A 23,017-nucleotide genomic window follows, 5' to 3' on the forward strand; every position below is an offset into this window, starting at 1 on the left:
CACAGTTTGATAGATGTAAACTTATTCTTCAGGGAAAAAAAAAATTATATAGGCATAGCAGACTTTCCCCATAAACTCATTATAAATTCACTTAAGTTCAGTGTAAACTCGACTCGTCACGTCTGCCTAAAACTACAACAATTTGATCAATATAACCTTACTCAAGAAAAACCCATTATATCTCCTTCAGTCTTCCCTTTGATGCACACTGAACGCCACCACCACTGCTCCTTATGCCTGCAATTTTCTGGACAAGCTAGAAATAGTAACCATGATACTGTACATTTTCTTTCTCCTTCCTTTTCCTATTCATGTGATGTTTTCAATTTGCGTCATTATTAACATTTTTCTCCATTGTGTTTCATTGATCTTTATGCATTATTAGTATTTCAGTATTCCGTCCATCACCACCACAACCACCACCACCACCACCATCATCATCATCATCATCATGTAAAATCACCATGGGACAAAGGCTCCTCAAAAGGTTACCTGGATTAAGCCACACCTGTATATCATCACGCTGGCCCAGACTGTCTATTGTATATCAAGTCAAGTGCTTCGATTATTTGTATCTGCTTTGTACGTTCACATGTTCATTTATTTATAACATTGATTGATGGTGGTATGTATAACTCTCTCTCTCTCTCTCTCTCTCTCTCTCTCTCTCTCCTCTCTCTCTCTCTCTCCTCTCTCTCTCTCTCTCTCTCTCTCTCTCTCTCTCTCTCTCATACTCGTAATAACAAACGCCCCGCCCTCAGTTCCTCCACTACTAGGAATGTAATGCCTGTCGTTTCTTCCTACCGACATTCCTTTCCGAAAACTTCCTCTACTTCATGTTCCTTTGTGAAATATCGTCATTTCTCATTTTTTTCTTTTTCCAGTATTTTATCTTTCATAGAAATTTGCTCTCTTTTCTATCATTGTTGAGTGGAAGTAGAATTATATGTTTTAATTGTTTTTTTTTTATGTACATATTTTTTTTCTGTCTTATCGTTTGCCTCTCTCTCTCTCTCTCTCTCTCTCTCTCTCTCTCTCTCTCTCTCTCTCTCTCTCTCTCTCTCTCTCTCTCTCTCCTCTCTCTCTCTCTCTCTCTCTCTCTTTTCCGTCAACCACTTCTTATAACATAAATATTTGCATTTCTTAACAAAAACAACAAGAACAATGGACATTAAACTTTCACAGAGAACCATTTCCATTATTTTACTGTTCTATAATTCAAGAACTCTGGTGCTTCATACGAGGGTCGCTTTCAAGGCTTAAAAAGAAAGAAGGTAATCCGTTTTAGTCATTTCTTCACTACACGAGGCTCGCATTAAAGGGGAAGAGACGGGAATTTCTTGGATATAAATTAAGTCCCTTTATTTACGAAACGGAGCGAGTAGAGGGTGACTTCTATGTGTGTGTGTATGTGTGTGTGTGTGTGTGTGTGTGTGTGTGTGTGTGTGTGTGTGTGTGTGTGTGTTGGTGTCTGGATTAAAATATATTGTGTTCCGTGTGTTCTTTTTATTGTTTACCTGTCTGTCTGTCCGTTCACATGTCGCCCTGTCTGTCTGTCTGTCTGTCTGTCTGTCTGTCTGTCTGTCTGCCTTACTTCCTCCTCGCTGGGTTACGATAGTGTCTGGTGGAGCGATGGACTAACAGACATACACTCACATACACACACACTCACTCACTCACACACACACACACACACACACACACACACACACACACACACACACCCACACACATCCACTGACACACACTTTCCTCATCGCTTATTCTCTCTCTCTCTCTCTCTCTCTCTCTCTCTCTCTCTCTCTCTCTCTCTCTCTCTCTCTCTCTCTCTCTCTCTCTCTCTCTCTCTCTCATCCTCTTCTCTCATCTCCATTCTTTATTCGTCCCTCTATTCTTTTTCATCCCTCTTTCCTTTCCTGTATCAACCCCCTCTTTCTCTTCTCCCTCACCAATCTCCTCTGTTCTCCTCGCCACAAGAAGGGCAAAACAAGAGGAGCCACGACACGTACTCTTCACGGGAGGACCAGCAAGTCGGGGAGGTCAACGCACACAAAACACTACCTCCTGTATGTAAATATTCTCTTGACGGGGCACGAACGAGGCAGAAGGTGGCGGTTCCTGGTCGTTTCTTACAAGTTTTGGTGCGTGTCATTGAGCATTGGCACGAGCAGGAGGCGAGGAAGAGAAATTTACTGTATGCGAGATCAATACCCAGGGAGAGAGAGAGAGAGAGAGAGAGAGAGAGAGAGAGGAGAGAGAGAGAGAGAGCTGCCCTATCAGTTACCGGACACTTGCGTCTCTGGAAGGAAAACTTAAACGCGTAGCAATTAGAACGGTCACCTTTACCTGACCCTTATCTTGCCCCTAACTCACTTAAATGGCCTTTACTTTTCCCTTAAATTGCCCTTTACTTGGACTTCATCTTTGTCTAACTTCCCCATTATCTTGCTTTCATCCTGCCCTTACCTGCCTTCATCATTTCTTCGGCCTGCCCTTAACTCCCCTTGCCAATCTTTTGTCTCGCTTCTAACTGCCCTTATTATTCTTTCATCTTGCCCTCAACTGCCCTTATCACTCCTTCGCCTTGCCCTTCATGCAAATTGCCACGCCCCTGCCTGCCCCAAGCGTTCTGTACCCTTGTCCTCTCCCTTCCTATCTCAGTTCTCTTATTCTATTCCATCCCACACAACGCAATCACTTCCTCGTCGTTTCAAGAGGATGCAAAGGAAGAACAAAAACCAGTAGACCTATTGAGGGAGAAGAACAAAGACCAATATACCTGTTGAAAATGAAAGACAAAGACCAGTACACGTGTTAGAAGGGAAAAAACAAAGACCTGTTGAAGGGGAAGAAACACAGGCCAGTAAACCTGTTGGATGGGAAGAACAAAGACCAGCAGACCTGTTGAATCCCATAAGTCTGTTGGGTTAAGTCAACTATCTCAACTGAAGTAAAGGCTAGTAAAGACGATGGCTCCTTCTCACTCTGTCCCATCACCTACACCTCCCTGTCCCAATGTCCCCCTGTCCCCATGCAAACAACGCCACAGCCACACCATGTACACTCCGCTGTCCCTAGCTCGTCCCTTCCTATCTCGGTCCACCTCAGCCCATGCCACACCACCCAGGCAGAGTTCTAAAAGGTCAAGCGAAGGAGAGGTGAAATAAATAGTGATTTACCTAAAAATAAGATAATTATCCCTGTGGTGGGGGTGGTAGTGGAGGTGGTGGTCAGGATGATGGTCGGGTTAGATTCCAGCCCTCTCCCCCCTGCCACTCTCTCTCCCTGCCTCAATAACAGGGTGGATTTTAACCTTGTAATTGTAGACTTGCAAGCTTCAGCCCTCCAGCCTTTCAGCCCTGCCCTCTACCTCCGCCTAGCCTCCGTCCCTGCCTACGCTTCCCCCCTGCCAGTGTGGAAGGATTCTGTGGGCGGAAGGTAAACACGAGTAGGAGAACTAAGATGAACTGGTCTGCCATACGAAAGGGGCGAGAGATGGTAGAGAGAGAGAGAGAGAGAGAGAGAGAGAGAGAGAGAGAGAGAGAGAGAGAGAGAGAGAGAGAGAGAGAGAGAGAGAGAGAGAACGAAATAGTGACGAAAAGAAAGGTAAAAAGATATCGAAAAGGGATAGAGAAAGGGAAATAAGGTGCAAAAAGAAAAGGAGCATTGATTTGGGAGACGAAAGATTGGCACGTGTAAGAAGGGGGAGAATGAGGGAAACAGAGTGAGAGAAGAAATGGGAGAGAAAAACAAGATGGAATAAAGAAAGGGAGGGTGAATAAGATGAGGGGAAAAAACATTTGCACGTGGGGGAGGGAAAAGAACAGAATGAGAGAAGAAAAGGAAGAGGAAAACAAAATAAAGAAAGGAAGAAAGAGATGAGGGGAGAAAACACAGACAGGTAGAGGTAAGGGGAGAAGGAGAGAGGGAAGAACAGAGTAAGAGAAGGAAAGGGAGAGGGAAACAAGAGAATGAAAAGAAGAAACAGATGAAGGAATGAAAACACTGGCGGTTGGGGGGAAGGGGAGAAGGAGAGGGGAGGAACAGAGTCGGAAAGGGAAGAGATTTGGCAGTTATGGAAAAGGGATAAAGAAGAGGGTGAAGGGGGATTGGCGTCTATCCCCTCAGATACTCCCAATCCCTTCCCCTCATCCTCTCCACTCCCTCTCTAATCCTCGCCTCCACTGCACCCTTGCTTTCACCCTCTGCCTGCCTTGCTCTACCCTTCCCATTCCTTGCACCCTAAACGCTTCCTCATTCTCAACCTCCCCTTAGTACTCGTGTCTTCCAGTTCCCCTTATTTTATCTCAGTCTCCCCTCAGGTTTTCATTCTTAGTTTCTTCCTGGTTCGTTTTTACTAAATTCATCTTCCCCTCACTCATTTATTCCTTCTATATCCTCCTCTTTCACTCTCTATTTATGTCTCTCCTCTATTTCTTCTTTTTTCTTTTTTACTTAACGTATTCTTTTTTTCATTCTTCACTCCATCTATATTCTTTTTCAATTTTTTTTCTTTGTTTTTACTCTTTTTATTCTTCTTCCTTCTTTATTATTCTACCAATCTCTCTGTCTCTCTCTCTCTCTCTCTCTCTCTCTCTCATACTCCTTTCACACTCTCTCTCTCTCATACTCCTTTCACATCGCCCTTTCTCCTTCACTGTCTTTCTTCCTATATTTTTACTCAGTTTTCATCCATCTCTTCACTCCGCCATTTTCTCGCACCATTTCTTCCATCTTATATTTATACTAAATATTTATTCGTCTTCTATCCCTCACGTACCTCCACTCCAACACTTTGCCTTGCTTTTTCCGAGATCTCACTCAGTACACGTAAGGAACTGTACGTGAGTAGCGTTATAGTGGTGGTGGTGGTGGTGGTGGTGGTGGTGGTGGTGGTGGTGGTGGTGGTGGATGTACTAGAAATCTATACTGTATCTGAAACATTTTTTCTTCACTTTTTACTCCTCCAGCAGTAACACAACCTTGCTTGGATTTGAGGGTATGGCGGTGGTGGTAGTGGTGGTGATGTTTTTCTTTTTTGTTTTGTTTTTTTGTTCCTGTTCTTGTTCTTTTTTTTTTCTTGTGTGGCATGTTTCGATTACTGTTCTCGTTTCGATTATTGTTCTCGTCTTTTTTCTGATGTTGTTTTTGTTGTTGTGACTAATGTTTCTCTTGCAAATTCCTCCTCCTCCGCTTCCTCCTCCTTCTCCTCTTCCTCCTTATCATCATTATCATCATCATCTTCATCTTCTTCTCCTTTTTCTTCCTCCTCCTCCTTATCCTTTTCCTCTTCCTCTTCCTCCTCGTAATTCTTATCCATCTTCCAACTCTCGTGTTACGGGATTAAGTGTCTCCTTAGGCGTCTGTATTACATAAGAGTGAGAAGCCTGTGTTGTTCGTAGCAGCTGAAAAGTGTTGTATTGAGTTGAGTACTTTGCTGTTATATTTACTTTAATTTGTATTGCAACAAGGCTCTGACAAAACACGCAGCTTTCATAATGTTAAATGCCAGTTATAAAATAGCCCCGTTGTTATTTGTTGTTACCTTCATAAAAACACGTCTATTACCACGCCACGTATAACCATTCACAACTATTATATACACAATGCACCATGAAACAATAGCGCATCGTGGCGTGGTGTGTGCCGCTGCTGTTACTCGTGCTGCTGCTGCTGCTGCTGCTGCTGCTGCCAGTTAGAAAACCACCACGGCGTATACAACCCGCTGCATGCAACGATTCAAAGGCGTGAGTCGATCAATATGAACTTCACCTGACTTCCTCCTGTGCACCTGACGCCGCGCCTTCGTCCACGCTCACCTGTGCCGCCGCCGCCGCCGCAACAGCCACCGCCACAGTCGCTGCATCAACTATGGGTCTGGGCACTCAGGAAAATGAAGCAGGAGAGCAAGTGAGCTTCTTTCGCGGTCCCCTGGGTGCTCTGAACCCACACCAGCCTTCACAAGTGGCCCGTACACCAGTCTCTCCCACGCCCTTCATCCCTCGGCGGCGGCACGGCGAAGGGGAAGAAGGGGAGCACAGGAGGAAAGGGCAGAGGAAGGGAAAGGAAGAAAAGGGAATGAAGAGGGGGAAAAGAAGGAAGAGAAGAGTGATTTTAGCTCCAATTCCTCCTCTCACTAAATCCAAAAGAGGGGAAATAGGAAGAGCACAAGCAGGACGAGGAAAAGGAGGAGGAGGAGGAGGAGGAGGAGCAGAATAGTCGTCTTATCTATGTCTCCTTCCTCTTTTAGTCCTTAGCGGCAGAGCAACAAAGAGGAAGGGATAGAGGGCGAGTACTCATCTCCGTTACCTCATCGTTCTCTAAGCCCTTGGTGAGAGGAAAGAGTCTCGCTCATCCCCCATATTGTATAATCCTCTCTCTCTCTCTCTCTCTCTCTCTCTCTCTCTCTCTCTCTCTCTCTCTCTCTCTCTCTCTCTCTCTCTCTCTCTCTCTTCATGGTATTTGTGGTGACTTCACTGCCTCGTTGATATTTGTAATGATAGAAGTACTTGATTTTGAGGTTGACTTCATGTGAGTGTGTGTGTGTGTGTGTGTGTGTGTGTGTGTGTGTGTGTGTGTGTGTGTGTGTGTGTGTGTGTGTGTGTGTGTAAGATCAACAAACCTCACCTCGCCTGTGTGTACAAAGCTCACGCCTTTTGCCAGTGTGTGTGTGTGTGTGTGTGTGTGTGTGTGTGTGTGTGTGTGTGTGTTATCGCTTCTGTTCTACTCCTCTTTTCTCCTTCCTTTTCCCATTTCCCTTCACCTTTATTATCATCTCTCCCTTTCTCCCCTTTCTTCCTCTCCTTTTCCCTCTTCGTCTCATCCCTCATCATCCTACCAACTTTTGACTCCTCTGCTCCTTGTTTCATCTCCGCTATCTCCCTTTCTCCCTTCAAACTCCTCTCTTATACATCACCTTTCCTGTCTAATGCCTCCCTTTCTCTCCTTCAACCCCTTCTCTACCTCTTCTTCCCTCTCTATTACCTTCCTTTTTTCTCTTTTAACCCCATATTTATCATTCATTTCCTTCCCACTTCCTTCCTTCCTTCTCTTCTCTCGTCACTAACTTACTTTCTCCCTTTCACCACACCCTAATTCCTTTCTCTCTCCTCTCCATCGCCCTCCACCACCCCGCCAGATAGACAGAAAGCGCACACACATTCTTCATGACCTATACTTCTCTACCATAGACCAGCAGAGCATTCAGTCGGGAAAGGAGATACCATTGCCCTATCTGGCTTATCTTGCCCGATGATCTGCGTCCCCTCGAGCACAGGACGGCGGGCGTGTGCAAAACGAGACGCTTCCTGGATGTGGAGCGACTAGTGGCGGTTTGTTTTCAGTAATGGGCTGCGTGATTCTCGTGTCGTGGTGATCTGATGTGGGTTGGAACTTTGTGGGTTCGTGTCGGGAGGTATTCATTCAAGGCATAACTTAATTTTAGCTTTTTTTTCAAGTAGGAGAAGTACTGGCCAAGAGAAGCAAAAAGAGTGAAAAAGGGCCCAATAAGAGTGACAGTCCCAAAAGAAAGGTCAAAAGGATCATTCAAAATTGGGGGATAAGTCTCCTGAAATCTCTCTCTTGTAAGAATTCGTCACAGAAGGAAGGGAAATACAGAAGCAGGCAGGGAGTTCCAGAGTTTTATCAGAATTATCAGTTATTATTTATCTAATTCCATCTTTCGTCTAGAAATATACATCCATTTATCAAAGTGTTGGTAATAATTTTTTTCTATCTTTAATGCGTTAAATATAAATTGACTTCACTTCTTTTTCCTATCTAAATATACGCGTGCACTTATTAAAAAATTAGTAATATACTCGTATCTTTCCTCTAATTCCCAACTGATAGATGCTTATTGTTTCCCTCCTCAATCTATTCTATTCATTTACAGCTTAGCAACATATACTTTCTCTATTTCCTAACATCTTCTGCTTCAGTCTAAAAACGCGTCCATTCATCAACATCTTACTAACATATCTCTTCTCTAAATTTCTCACATAAAGAAACACACTATTTCCTTGTATCTAAAAATACACGTCAATTCATTCCTGTTAAGTCAGGTTATATTTTCTAATTCCGCACATTACCAGCCACGCTTTGACACAGCGACAATGAGCTTAGTGCGGCTCTCCTTCCCTGAACTGTACCACTCAAAAATTGTTGTCAAGTTGAAGGCAAACAATTAAGGTAAACATTCCAGGGATTGTGTTGAAGCTTTCATTTGCGTTATTTGGTAAGTAGGGAACGATGATGATGTTGATGATGATGATGATGATGATGATGATGACGATGATGATGATGATGATGATTATGAGGAGAAGGAGGAGGAGGAGGAGGAGGAGGAGGAGGAGGAGGAGGAGGAGGAGGAGGAGGAAGTTTTACTTGGCATTATTTAGTTAGCAAGGCATGGTGATGATGATGAGGAGGAGGAGTAGGAGAAGAAGAAGAAGAAAAACGAGAAGAGGAGGAGGAGGAGGAGGAGGAGGAGGAGGAGGAGGAGGAAGAGGAAGAGGAAGAGGAGAGAGAGGAGGAGGAGGAAGAGGAAGAGGGGGAAGACAGGTAAGCGAGCAGGCCCCTCCGTCATAAACCTAACACACTCTCGGCGTCTGCCACACACCCCCCATTCATCACCACTGACACCACCGCCCATGCTGACCCAATTACGTGTCCCACTACATCACACACTCCCCCCACGATCCCTCCGCCCCTTCCGTCATGCCTCACCTGCCGCCCTTCCTGTCCCTCCCCGCCCCGCCTCAGCTCACACCGTCCGTGCCGCGGCCCTTACAAACACCTGTGATTTACTGTCATTCTCGCGAGGTAGTGTTTGGGTCTCGGTGACGGAGTGAAACAAGCACGAAATGAGAGTTGGGAGGAGGGGAGGAGGAGGAGGAGGAGGAGGAGGAGGAGGAGGAGGAGGAGGAGGAGGAGGAGGAGGAGAGGCTGTGCTGTAGTGATGTAAACGTTTGATAATTTTTCCTGTTTCCCATTCCGTCTGCACACACACACACACACACACACACACACACACACACACACACACACACACAAACACAACCCTGCCTCCAGTTGATGTCACTCGTCACTCATCTTTCATCATTTCAATCTACGACCTTTGCGTGCCGCGTTTCGCTATGCCGCCTCGCCGCGCCACGCCTGCTGCCTATGCCAAGGTCGTGACAAGGCTGGTGACCTGCGTGCCTCGCCGTGTTTCCCGTCGCAGTGTGAAAAGGTAAATCAATCACCTTTCACCTTCGTTGTTTGGTGAGAGGCTTTCCTCACCCAATAACTGCGGGGATCGATGGAATATGCAATACAAACTTAAATAACTAATGGCCTGGTGACATTATACAGAGAGAGAGAGAGAGAGAGAGAGAGAGAGAGAGAGAGAGCAATTGTCCTACGTTAGAATTTATTGAAAGCTGAAAAAGACATGACGGTGTTAAATGATCCACAAGTCACTGAGAAACAAAGACCTTATGAACGCAGGAACCTGTACGGCCTGACGCCATTAGTTCTCCTCCCCATCACCCCCATCGCCCCCATTACTCCTCCCCTGTCATCCTGTTTCCCCTTACTTCATCTCCCCCCCTCTTCCCCGTCCATCCTGCTCCCGTCACCCCCGGCATCCCCTTCGCCTCGTTACTCTTTTCCCCGTTAAGGTCTGAAGGTCAGGTCACTTTCCGCCACATTAGCAGCTCCCCGGGGCGGGGACGTCATCATCATCACCATTCCCATCACCATCATTGGCCGCCATTACCCCTCCATTGCAAGATAGAGGCCTTTCTTACCATCCTCTCTCTCTCTCTCTCTCTCTCTCTCTCTCTCTCTCTCTCTCTCTCTCTCTCTCTCTCTCTCTCTCTCTCTCTCTCTCTCTCTCTCTCTTCCACTTCCTCCGTACTACATTACTTTCTTTTTACCCTCGCCTTTCTATTTCGTTCCTCGCCTGAAACGAGCTTCCCCCTAAGACTGCCGGAGCTGCGTCAGGGTTTATGGCCTCCCCCTGGGCCCCGGCAACGTCCCTGAAGGAGCGGCAACACGACTTCTGGTCACGCTCTCAGGATCCGCATCTCCTCGCACCCGCACTCTAGACTCGGGTATTTAGAAGAAGAGCTAGGTACCTGACAGGAGGTTATAAGAAAAGCGGCTTGGGGACTGTCTAAGGATCGTTAGCCGCTTTAAGGAACTTGGGGAGACATTATTTAAATCGTTTGTTGCTCGTAAAAGGTCAATGGGTCGATTTTTCAGCCAGCGAGTGTGGGTAGTAAGGGTCACAGAGAAACACCACACATTCTGGCCATGATACAACCAATTAAACCTCCTTCATGAACCTTCCTGCGTTGGTGATCGGATTGAAGGTTTAATGGACTACAGGCAAGGCAAGGGTAGAAGTAGCATCCGTCAGCCAGTCAGCCAGTCAGCCAGCCCATCATTTAACCACAGAATCAGCCACTCAGAAAAACTAGCCGGCACGTCAGCCAGGCAACAACCTAGTCAGCCAGCCAACCAACCAGCCTTCCAAACCTTTAGTCAGTGAGTCAGCCAGCCAGCCAAGCAACGAAAAAAAAAAACGTAAGTCAACCAGCCAGCAAACTAGCCCGACCGACCAGCTAGTCAGCCAACCACGCAGCCAGCCAGCCAGCCAGCCAGCCAGCCAGCCAGCCAGCCAGCCAGCCAGCCAGTCAACCAACCAACCAACCAACTAGCCAGTTTGGAGGACGTAAAGGCATTAAGCTTTGTGGTTTGTCCTCATGGGACGCTAAAGTTACACTTGTCTGCTAAAGGGACGACTCTGACATACTCGAGATACTGTTTAGGGTACTCGCTAGATAAAAATAACCACAAGTCACTCGGTATGGCACCAGACACCACGAATACGCTTCATACTCCCCTGAAGAATCCCACACAGAGGAATAAACTACTTGGAAGTAAAGTTCTCATTCTTCAGGCAATTTTCTCCTCGCTGACTACTTTCATTTATCGCCGTGTCCTGACAGACGTAACTAAATACGATAAAAAAGGAAAATATAATCCGAAACCCGAGTAAACAACGAGTGGAAGCTCAAATACCTTCAAATTTTAACGTCTCAGCAAAACTTTTCTAATCATCAAGACGAAATTTATGGAAGAAAAAGAATATAAACTAATAAAACTGAACTACAGGAAAAAAAAAAAACACTACAACAGTTTCACAACAGAATACTTGAAATCTTGACTTAATTCCCTTCTTGGAATTAATAACCTTGGTGAAAGAAAAAAAAATGAGAGGGGAGATGAGATAAACACTCACTTCATTTACCGGCAGTCCGTGAAATTAAGGACGCGAGTTTATAACGTACACGCAAAACGGCATCCATCAATCTTAGGATGTGCCTGTGGGGGTGTGACGGTGGCAGAGGCAGCCACGTCCTGGGAGAGAAGGGAAAAAAAGTTTGTTAAGGTTATTTTAATCGTACAGTGGTGGTAGTGGTGGTGGTGGTGGAGGTGGTGGTGTGTATTTTTACAGAATAATACATATAAACACACACACACACACACACACACAAACACAAACATACACACACAAACATACGAGTACATACACACACACAAACACAAACATACACACACAAACATACACACACACACACACACACACACACACACACACACACTCGCATCATATAGCAAACCAGTCACTTTATTTTTACCCACAGGCTCGTTAATTAGCTCATGGTTTAATTACCCCCACTTCACCTCAGACACTTGTGCTGATGAGGCTGAGGCAAGGATGAGCCTCCCGTGCCTCCCGAGCCTCCTTCCTGCATCCCACGCAACTGATATCAACGTTTTTTTTTTAGTATTAAAGGCGAAAGCAAAACACAAAGCATTCCACATCTCCCTCTCCCTCTCTCTCTCTCTGAGTATGAAAAATATGTCTATGAGCCCAAGGGTTCCTCGCGCCCCACGTAGCATAAGGAAACACAACAAGGGGGATTCGGAATAAGAACAAGAAGACGCGAAGGAAAGAAAGCAGCTGACAAGAACAGGCGGAAGATTGTTGCGCTGATAAATAAACGTGACGGTAAAACAACAGAGGAAATTGGAGCTCACTGGGGTTGTCAGATTTACAAAGGCTCGTGTAATGAAGTGCAGGGAAGCGGAGGGGATTAGGCAAAGAGAAGAAGAGGGGATACGTGGATAGGAGGCGAGGTAAAGTTTCTTGGATAATATGGACGGTAGGGAAAGGTTAGGTTAAAGGAAAAATAACGAGAATGTAAAGGAAAATGAAAGGAAAGGGAAGGTTTAGCAAGGGGTAGAAGGAAAGGAAAATGAAGAGAAAGTGACGGAAGGCAGAAATAAAGATGCGTGTTGTAAAGAAAAATGCTGATAGTTTAGTTTTGGGTCGATTTGACATGCACCTTTTTTTTTTTTTGCGTGCGCAGTGTGTGTGTGTGTAACAGAGAAGAGAAGAGAAGAGAAGAGAAGAGAAGAGAAGAGAGAGAGAGAGAGAGAGAGAGAGAGAGAGAGAGAGAGAGAGAGAGAGAGAGAGAGAGAGAGAGAGAGAGAGAGAGAGAGAAGTGGGGGGGTAAGCGGGTAAGGGAATCTGGCTGAGTGAGATGGAGAAAGATGAAGTGTATGAGTGTAGTTGGGAGCATTTAGGTGAGTTTGGCGGAAATGAGGGAGGGTAATGCATAAGTCATGAGGGGCGTGCGGGCGGCGAGGGGCGGGCGGACGCGGGCGAGGGAAGGAAGGAGTCATTCTGGCTTGTGGAATCCAGCAGGTAAGGGTCGGCCGGTGAGGGTGAGGGCGGAGGTCGCCAGGTGAGGCCAGAGGTTGGGGGGGGGCCTGGACTGTTGCGCCACAGTCAATGCTGGGGCGCGCCAGGCCCCTCCCTCGTGCTCCCCGCGGCCCGGCACTGCTAGTTCTCAGCCGCGGGTCGCAGTGTCCTGAGCTCTACTCGCAGCTCCTCGCCGCGCCTCGTCCCGGGCCACAGGACGCCAAGGCACGTCTCTGGGCCAACTCACGTTCGCGTCCCCAACCCTCCACCATGACCGCATGACCCTCTGGTAGTATTTCCAGTACCAGTGTGCAGTGTTCATCCGTCAACAGTGACAAGCCTGTGAAGTGTTGTGAGTTGTTCGCAAAGACGCCGCCAGAAAACACAACGCCAAACTCTGCTCACGCCGAAGACTTGGCTGCGTGCCACAAGCGGCCGCCGCCAAAGTGTGCACAACTTTGGCGTGACGGATCCTGCCGGTGCCGCGCCGAAACTTTGCCCGTGTCCAGCCTCGCGGGACCGACCCGCGTCAGCCATTGCTGCGTTTTTGTTAACAAACTTGTGAAACTTGTGCTTTTCATCGGTTAATGTGAAATGTAACGACAACTAGCGATGTGTCTCGCTTCTTTTAATCCCATCTTGACGTTGTGCCGCACAGTGTTCCTGCAGGGTCACGCTGCAACCCGAGGGGCACGTCGGGCTCCGCAGCTCGCCGCCATGGGCTGCGCTACCCCCAGGCCGGGCTGCCCAGTGGCAGGATTTGGGGCGGGATTCTGGAAATGGCATGTTCTGTGTATTGTATATTGATTATTGGCACGTGCCCGCCAGGTAGGTGGCCAAGCAGGCCCTCCACCTTGACGCCGCCGCCCGTAGCAGCTTCTCCTTCTTGCATTGATTGAAGCCGCGCGCCCGGCGGTTGGTCGCCTCCAGCGGTCAGGCCACTCGGTGGATCACACCAACTTACTTAATAATGGCTGTATTCTAGAGGCTCTTAAAGCTGGGGAAACCTTCAGCATTCAGCTGCCAGGGTAAAAGCTTTTTTCCATTAAAAGGCTCGCGCCGAGGCTTTTGTTTGGCGGGGAAAAAGCAGAGCCGTGCCTGCCATCACGCCCCGAGGCGCCAACCAGCCAGGCGGCGCGAGGCTCCCCACGGCGTCCTGAGTGGCAGGCGCGCGTCCATCTGTACCACAAGACCCTCCCGTGGGGCCTGTGTGGCGGGCGCCCATCCGTCTTCATGCCACGGGCAGGTTACGTGCCCCAGGCGCTGCCAGGACGATCCCCGTGTTCTCAGTCGTGCACCTCAACTTTTCTTGCGTCTTAGCAAATCGTGGCCCGCCAGGCAGCCATCCATCGCCGCCCGCCTCTCATCACGCACCCTCCCCACCCCGCCAGGAATTCCAACGTCCCGCAGTGCCTCGAGAATAATGAGAAAAATATTACCCCCACTTAATGTAAGGGAGGGAGGGAGCAAAAAGGCAGAGGACGGGAAGGAGGGAGAGGGAGGACAGAGGGAAGAGAGGAGGAAGGACAAACAAAGGGAAGAAAAGAAGAGAAAGACAGAAAGGAAAGAAAGCAATAATGAAAGGAGATGAAACACGAAGGAGGAAATGTAGAAGAAGGATTACAGACGAGGATGGAAGGGAAGGAAAGAGGGAAGGTAGAAGAGAAAAAGACAGAAAGAGAAGGGTAACGCAAAAAATGAAGGGAGGGAAAGAGACGCAGACACAGGACTGGAAGATGATGAGGAACAGGATGAAAGGAAGGAAGGATGAAGTGAAAGATGAAGAGGAGACGTGAAGGAATGAAGGGAAGGAGACGAACAGGGAGGGAGGGAAGAAGTAATGATAAGATGAAGGAAAGGAGACGTAAAGGAAAAAATGGATGATGGGATGAAGGGAAGGAAGGATGAATGGAAGGAGGAACGAAAGGATGATGGGATAAACGGACGAAGGACAGGTGAGGAATGAAAGGAGGAGGGGGAGAACAAATGAGGGATGGAAAGAGGGAGGACAGGCAGGTGAAGAATGGAGGGAGGAGGGACAGGTGGGGGATGGAGGGCAGGACAGGTGAGGTGAGGGATGGGTCGCCGCCACACCTGACGAGTGGAAGGGATTCGCCAGGTGGTGCACCCTCAAGGTAAATGCTCCACTTTAAACAAGGTTACCGTCGCTCCCTCCCTTCCTCCCTCCCTCCCTCTCTATTTCTCTCTCTCTCTCTCTCTCTCTCTCTCTCTCTCTCTCTCTCTCTCTCTCTCTCTCTCTCTCTCTCTCTCTCTCTCTCTCTCTCTCTCTCTCTCTCATTCGATCACTCCCACCTTCAATTCTTCCTCCCCCATCATTCCTTCACTTTTCTCATTTCGTCATCTTTCTTTCCTCATTCCTCATTTCCTTCTTCTCTCCCTTTCTCTATTTCTCCCTCTCTCTCTCTCTCTCTCCCTCATTCGATCACTTCCTCCCTCAATTATTTATCCCCACCATTCCTTCACTTCCTCTCCTCATTTCGTCACTTACGCCTTCGTTACCTCACTCCTCACTCCCTTTTTTTCTCTCCTTCCCTCTCTCTCTCTTACTGTTTCCCTCTTTCCTTTCCTGCTTTCCTCCTTCCTTTGTTCATTTCATGTCCCCTTCCCTCTCTACATTCCCTTCCCCGCACACTTCTTTCCTCATTTTTTTCCCTTACTTTCAGTTTCTCTTTCATCTCTCCCCTTCTCTTTTTCTCCCTCTTTCCTCCCTTTCCTCCTTCCCTCCCTCCTCCCCCTCCTTCGCTTCCAGGTTTCCTCCTCGCTCATAGGCAAGTTGCTTCCCTCTCTGGAATGCAAAGTTTCTCTCTCTCTCTCTCTCTCTCTCTCTCTCTCTCTCTCTCTCTCTCTCTCTCTCTCTCTCTCTCTCTCTCTCTCTCTCTCTCTCTCTCTCTCTCTTTAAGCATCCTTTTCTCCATGTCCCTGTAGATTCCCTCCGGTTTCCCTCCATCACAGCCTTACCTTTAATATACCCTCCCTCCCTCCCTCCCTCCCTCCCTCCCTCTCTCTCTTCCTCCCTGCCAGAACAGTACCTTCATAAAAAGAATAAAAAGGAAAAAGGAAAACCGAACAGAACTCCACAAATAAAAAATCCACGCAAATTATATGAACGCAGATCCACTCTCTCTCTCTCTCTCTCTCTCTCTCTCTCTCTCTCTCTCTCTCTCTCTCTCTCTCTCTCTCTCTCTCTGGTGGTCAGTTTCATCGCCGAGAGAACCGCTGGGTCCAGGTAGGCGTGTTTACTGACGCACGTGTAAACTACCTCTTAATTAATTCCCTGTCGTTACCGGTTGGGAAATTACTAATACGGAAAAATCTGCATCAACATTTTTTTTTTTTTTTTTTAATTCTCAGATTTTTTTTTTTAGGTGAGTTGACTAATATGGCTTGTTTGACTATGATAGTTTTGTTATAGTTTTTATCATTATTATCATTATCATTATTATTATTATTATTGTTATTATTATTATCATTATCATTATCATTATTGTCATCATCATCATCATCATCATCATGTTTTAATCTGATTTTACTTATCCTCATTTTTTTTTATTTAGTTGGGTTTTTCCCGGTTCTATTTCTTTAAGTGAATGGCGAGGAACTTCCATAGTGTGTGTGTGTGTGTGTGTGTGTGTGCGTGTGCGTGCGTGCGTGTGTGGCGCGAGCGTGTGTATGTATGTTTATATTACGTAATTTTCATCACATAACAGTTTCCAACAAGGTCCATTTCATCTCCCCTCTACCTCTCCCTCTCTCTCCCTCTCTCTCTCTCTCTCTCCCTCTCTTGAACCGCCACCAGCAGGAATTCCGTACCCTCTGTCTGAAATCTCGCCACACCTCCCCTTCGGCGGCTTGCTCCTCCCCACGGCGACCATTTGCACACCGCCTTTGTCAGTTCCCTCTATCAAACCTACCCATTGAGATTGAGCATGGGACGAGATGAACAGAGGAGAGGACGGAAGAGGAGAGAAGAGGGGGACAGGAGAGGATAGAAGGAAGAGAAAGAAGATAAGGAGAAGAGAGGACAAAAGAGGAATTGAAAGGATAGACAGACGATCAGGAAGGAAGAGGGGAGGATGAGGAGAGGAGAGGAAATGATAGTAAGAGGAAGAGGAAAAGAAAGAGGATGAGGAGAGGAGAGATGAGAAAAGAGTATAGGATAGAAGGAAGAGGAGGGGAAGAGAGAGGAGAGATGAGGAGAGGAGAGGAGAGGGGAGGAGATTAGAGAAAAGGAGGAGGAAGAGGAAAGAAGCCAAGACATGAGGAAGAGGAAGAGGAGGAAGTGGAGATGAGAGGAGGTAGAGGAAGAGGAGGAGGACATGCAGGAGGAGGAAAATTAAAAGAAGCATTAGGAAAATATAAGGAAATATTTAAGAGACACGTCTTATTGTCTGTCTGTCTGTCTGTCTGTCTGTCTGTCTGTCTGTCTGTTTCCATAAAGGTGTGAGTGAGAAAAGAATGCAAGTATAAGTAACATCCGGTTAAAGAAGAACTTAACGAGATGTGCAGGTTGCGTAACGTAAACCTACATTGAACTCACAGAAAAGGTGAGAGAGAGAGAGAGAGAGAGAGAGAGAGAGAGAGAGAGAGAGAGAGAGAGAGAGAGAGAGAGAGAGAGGTGGCACAAGATAGCGAGGAGAAGGGAGACGTGTGAGTAAGAGGGTGCTTGAAGAGTGATGAGAGAGGCATACGAGTGGTGAGAGGGAAGCTGTGAGAGAGAGAGAGAGAGAGAGGAGAGAGAGAGAGAGAGAGAGAGAGAGAGAGAGAGAGAGAGAGAGAGAGAGAGAGAGAGGAGAGAGAGAGAGAGAGAGAGAGAGAGAGTAATCCAGTAGGAGGAGAACAAGGTGGGGAGGCAGGTATTATGAATAAACAGTGACAAGGAAGGGAGCGAAGAGAGAGAGAAAGACAGAAAGAGAGAGAAAGGGAAAGGGAAGAAATGAAGTGAAACGCAAACTCGTGAGGATTCAAGCAGGATGTAGTACGAAAGGCGAGGAGGAGGAGGAAGAGAGATAGAGAGGGAAGGGAAGGGAGGTAAGGACGAAAAGCGCAGGGAACGTAGCAAAGAAGACTAGAGAGAGAGAGTTGAGGATCTACTGAGAAGCGTGTTTAGTCTAAGAGAAGCTTTTAAAGAGATCTGAGTAAGCCCCTCAAGACGCACGTGAATAAATGAAATAATACACTTACGTCCATGGAATTAAGTTAGGGAATCCTTCGACCCTTCCCTCTATACCTGCGCCCGGAGACCAGAGAGAGGCATTACTTCTTCACCGGTGCCATACGTAGAAAAATATGAACCGGGAGATTGCGAGGCTTAGTTTTCAATGCGTGTTATGAAGTGTGTTGGTTCCTTACCGCCCCCCATCCTTTTTTTTTTCGAGTTTGTGTGTGTCTGTGTCTGTGTGATTGTTTGTAGGGTAATTTTTCGGGAGCGTGTGCTTGTCAGTATTGTGTCCTCGTGTTCTTTGCTATTTCTCTTTTTTTGTGGTGGGTACTGTGCTTTGTTTCTAAAGTTGTGCGGTGTGTGTATGGTTACGTGTGCACTGTGTTGATGTTCCTTGCTGCTTCTTGTGTCCGGGAGTTGAGTGTGTGTCGGCATTCCTGCACCACCTGTTAAAATACTGAAGTCTAGTGCACATAAAATTAAGCCCATATATTGACTAATCAAATGCGCTGCAACTGTTGAGTTTTACGCTGCCGCACTCCAAAATATATGAGGCAGTAAACAAATAATAAGGATAATATCAAATAACTTCAGGCTCCTCTGTCCTCCAGTAATGTCAACGGCTTCTCAGTGCCATAAACCCGCGCGATAAACGTGTATACATTCCTTCTGTGACTTAGTTTTAAAGGAACCTGATGCCGCAAGTAAAATAAATATCTTTAAAATCAAGCAAAAACGGACAGTCCAAACAGCTCAAGGGGGAAACCAGTGTTGTACTAATGTGGCTGTTGGTGTGTTGCACTAATTCACCAGTCGCTCTGTATTGCCACAACTCGCCACCACTAGTACCAACACAAACACACGTCCTGTCTTATACCACTTTCTAGATAACGATAGACTGGTTGTTTTAAAAAGTTGAGGCGCCGCTACATCACTGATTCTAGCGACATAGTTCAATATTATTAGCGGTGGTAACACGCTCCCTCTAGTATATACCACTTATCAGATAACGACATGAGACTCATTATTATCAGCGGCAGTAATACACTTCCTTCTCTATCTTACACCACTCCGAATAACGACCAAGAACTCATTATTGGTAACGGTAGTAATATACGCCATCATCCCTCTTATACATCTCCCTACACTACACAAGGACGTATAACTCATCATAGCAGCGATAATAATACACGTACTTATACATCTAATATCTCTACCTATTCAGCGATATACAGACAATCACTAGTACTTCTCTCTATACAAGAACATAGTATCTCATCGATAGCGACAAAAATTACTCATCCTCATCCCTATTATGCCTCTCAGTATACAAGAACATACAGTACATCATTAGTGAGTCCAGAAATACATGGCCTTGTCCCTCTTATGCCCCTCAGTATACAAAAAACATACAGTTCATCACGAGTAATAACAGTTATACATGTCCATAAACATTCCCCCATACCTTGACCCAGGACACAAGGTAAGGAGGAAGCATGACAGCCAAAACACCGTCACGAGTGGTAATACGATGCGTCATGACTCACGGAGAACAGAGAAAAGCGGCGGGACTTGGAACCGTACTGACACACTTCTGTCCGCACCTCCACTATTTTCAAGAGGCTTTAGTTGAAGTTACACTTGTTTTTAAAGCCATTGTTACGATTATATTGACAGATTAACAAGATTTCCACTTTATAAACGGGAGAAACACTCTTGAGAGCCCGGTTAATCATCGCTGTGGCCCTTGAAAATAGTCGTGGTGAGGGAGCAGAGCGTTTTTGAATACTGGCAGTGATGTGGAGAGTAGCGTCCCACAATGCCACGCCACCCAGGCCGGCAATGGAGTGACGTCACCGCCATGATAAAGATAATGATGGAACGCGTCATAATGCAGGTGCTGTATAATGAACCGTCCCCAAAACTCAAGGGTGGGATAATGAGGCGCCACACTTACTCACGGCCACAGGGAAAAAAAAATAAAGTAGATAAACCCACAAAAAATTACATAAATAAACAGATGAGTCGTAATTAGAATTGAGAAACGCGTGAGGTGGAGTTTCAAGTGGAAAGAAAAATATCTCTGAGAAGCAAAACTCGAGGGTTGTGTAAATGAGTGAGAAAAATACACTTTTGGAATGAGGATGAGGTGGAGGTGTCATTCATCACGGTGGCGGTGGTGGTGGTGGTGGTGGTGGTGGTGATGGTGGTGATGGTGGTGGTGGAGTGTACAAGGTGGAGGGCTCATAATTAAGTGAAGGACGGCGGCATTATTATAGGTGGACGTGTGGCGTGTGTGGAGAAAGTGGTGGTAGTGGTGGTGGTGGTGGTGGTGGTGGTGGTAGTGCGGAAGGTGAAGTGTCATGGGTGTGTTACAAATGTTAACACACACACACACACACACACACACACACACACACACACACACACACACACACACACACACATGCACGGAAACGGAAGATTATTATTATTATTATTATTATTATTATTATTATTATTATTATTATTATTATTTTCATTATTATTAATCCTTCTTTCTTTGTAACATTCCTTGACTTTGTTCTCCTTCCTTTTATCATAAACTCGCTTTTTTTTCATTTTTCATTCTTATGTGTTTTCTTATAATTTTCTCAGCATTTTTCTCATTTATTCTCTTCTCTTCTATTTCTATTTTGTTTCATTTTTCCATTTCTCCTTTGTATATCGTTTTCCTTTCGTTTCCCTCCTCACCATTTCTTAGCTTCTTATCACTTATTCTTTCATCCCATTCCTTCTCCTCCTCCTCCTCTATCACCACCATTTCCTCCTTTTTCTTCCTTCCCCTTCTCCTCCTCCACCACTCCACTTCTTCCTCAACCTCTTCCTCTTGCTCCTCCTCATCCACCACTGCACCACTTCTTCCATCACTTCCTCTTCCTTCTCTTCCTCATCCACATCCACTTCTTCTATTCCTCCTGCTCCTCTATCATTAATGCTTTCACTTCCTCCTCTTCCTCCTCCTCCTCCATCCTATCACCGTCATCCTCTTATGTCGCCTTGAAAGTCCACGCTAGTTAATGAGCAGGTGAACTACATGACCAGGTGAGGCAGGTGAAAATGTCCGCCCACCTGTGTAATTAGTACAAGATATGATTTTTATTTTTTTTTTTTTCATTTTTTATTTCTTAATTTTTTTATTTATTTTTTTTAAGGGAAGCCGGAAGCAGCATCTTATAATTACTTGTACTGACTGACGATGCTGTGTGTTTACCTTTAATTTTCATAGTCAGGTAAATCATGTTTGAGTAAATATTTGCGCGCGTGTGTGTGTGTGTGTGTGTGTGTGTGTGTGTGTGTGTGTGTGTGTGTGTGTGTGTGTGTGTGTGTGTAGTTTAATTTTTTCTCTCTCTTTTTTTTAGACACACACACACACACACACACACACACACACACACACACACACACACACACACACACACACACCAAAAGGAAGACAGAAAAAATGCATAAACGTCGCCATTAACTGGAGGAAAACTCTGAAAGGAGAGAGAGGAAAAAGTGGAGGAAAAGAAGCCCTTCCCGCTAAAGCTGCCGGAGAGAGGAGGAGGAGGAGGAGGAGGAGGATAAAACCAGATGAAATCCTTCGAAATTTGAGTCAGAGGAATGGAACATATAAAAGAGTACACAAAATCCCTATACAGAAGGAGGAGGAGGAGGAGGAGGAGGAGGAGGAGGAGGAGGAGAAATAGAAGGAAGAGGAAGACAGTAATGTTTTATTGGCGATGTGTTCTTGCGGTCTCTTTTACTGCCTCCCGCTGGGGTAGTAAAGTGCCATCCACCACCTTCTACTACTAAACCATTACCACACACACTTCCACCTTCCTTCCATTCCCTTTCCACTTGCCTACGACTATCCCAATAATAACACCTACCTACAATCTACCTGCCTGTAAATGCTCACCTGTCTATCTCTCCTTGTATTTTTTCTTCCAAATACATGTTCGTTTTATATGTCCAAGTTATCGTTGTTGTCGTCATGTTTATTCGATTATACGTTTTTCATTTGTTCAAGTACGTAATTTTTTAGACGCTTTTCAGTATTCAAGATAAACAGAAAAGAAGGTAAACAGGAAACAGTAATGGAATAAAGGAAAGAAATGTAGTAAGTAAAATGTCAGGATTATCAGTCAAGGGGCATAAAAAAGGGGAAAAAACTCACACTGCGTCGCTTCTGAAAAAAAAAATCAATCATAAAGTCGAGTCCAAAATAGAGATTAATTTAGTTTTACGTTCCTGTCCTTCTCTCCGGCTTCAGTTTATTTATCTTCCCTCTCCTGCTGCTCGCCTTCCAGTACCTACCACCTGCCGGCTCTCCACTTCACACGTGCCTGCCCCCAGGTGTTACCTATTCACAATTTTGTCCTACTGTCATTACTTCAACACACTTCGCCCATGCTACTGCTACTGCTACTATTGCTACTACTACTACTACTACTACTACTACTACTACTACTACTACTATTGCCACTATTACTATTAATGCTGCCAACTATTTCTTGTATCACTTTCCTCCATCACCATTATTGTCCTCCTCCTCCTCCTTCTCCTCCTCCTCTTCCAGCACCACTCACCAGCATTCCAGAAACCCTCCTCCCATTTACTCTCCCCTTCTCCACCACCATTACCACCAACACCATCGATCCCCCCTACCACCTCCTCCTCCTCCTCCTTCTCCTCCTCCACCTCCGCACGATACACCTCCGCCCAATTAATTATTTCGAGGCCACGGCGACGAAATTAACACCTAGTGAACTCACACACACACACACACACACACACACACACACACACACACACACACACACACACACACACAAAACGTAAGGTATCGGTTCCAATTCGTCACTTTGCACGGCAACTTTTGGACAAGACTTTTTTTCTCTCTCTCTCTCTCCCTTTAACTCCGTCCCAGTAATTTTGTTGACTTCCTCGTAAGTTGACGTGGGAGAGAAATGAGGAGGAGGAGGACGAAGAGAAAGAAGAGGAGGTTAGAAGTAAGAGAGAGAGAGTGGACTGGCAGAAGGGGAGAGAGC

General features: G+C 46.1%; 1 protein-coding gene across 4 annotated transcripts in view; it reads left to right on the forward strand.

The window, feature by feature from the left end:
- LOC135112648 (uncharacterized) overlaps nucleotides 1–23,017 on the forward strand; it is a 97,034-nt gene that overhangs the window by 39,183 nt on the left and 34,834 nt on the right. For 2 of the 4 annotated variants that reach the window (XM_064027252.1, XM_064027253.1), the window contains exon 1: nucleotides 12,819–13,052. The exons of the other annotated variants lie outside the window; for them this stretch is intronic. The gene's annotated coding sequence lies outside the window, so the exon portion shown is untranslated. Of the gene's footprint in view, nucleotides 1–12,818; nucleotides 13,053–23,017 lie in introns of those variants that run through there. 4 annotated transcript variants of the gene reach the window in all.

Source organism: Scylla paramamosain, chromosome 24 (assembly GCF_035594125.1).
Source record: "Scylla paramamosain isolate STU-SP2022 chromosome 24, ASM3559412v1, whole genome shotgun sequence".
In the NCBI taxonomy this organism is placed as follows: domain Eukaryota; kingdom Metazoa; phylum Arthropoda; class Malacostraca; order Decapoda; family Portunidae; genus Scylla; species Scylla paramamosain.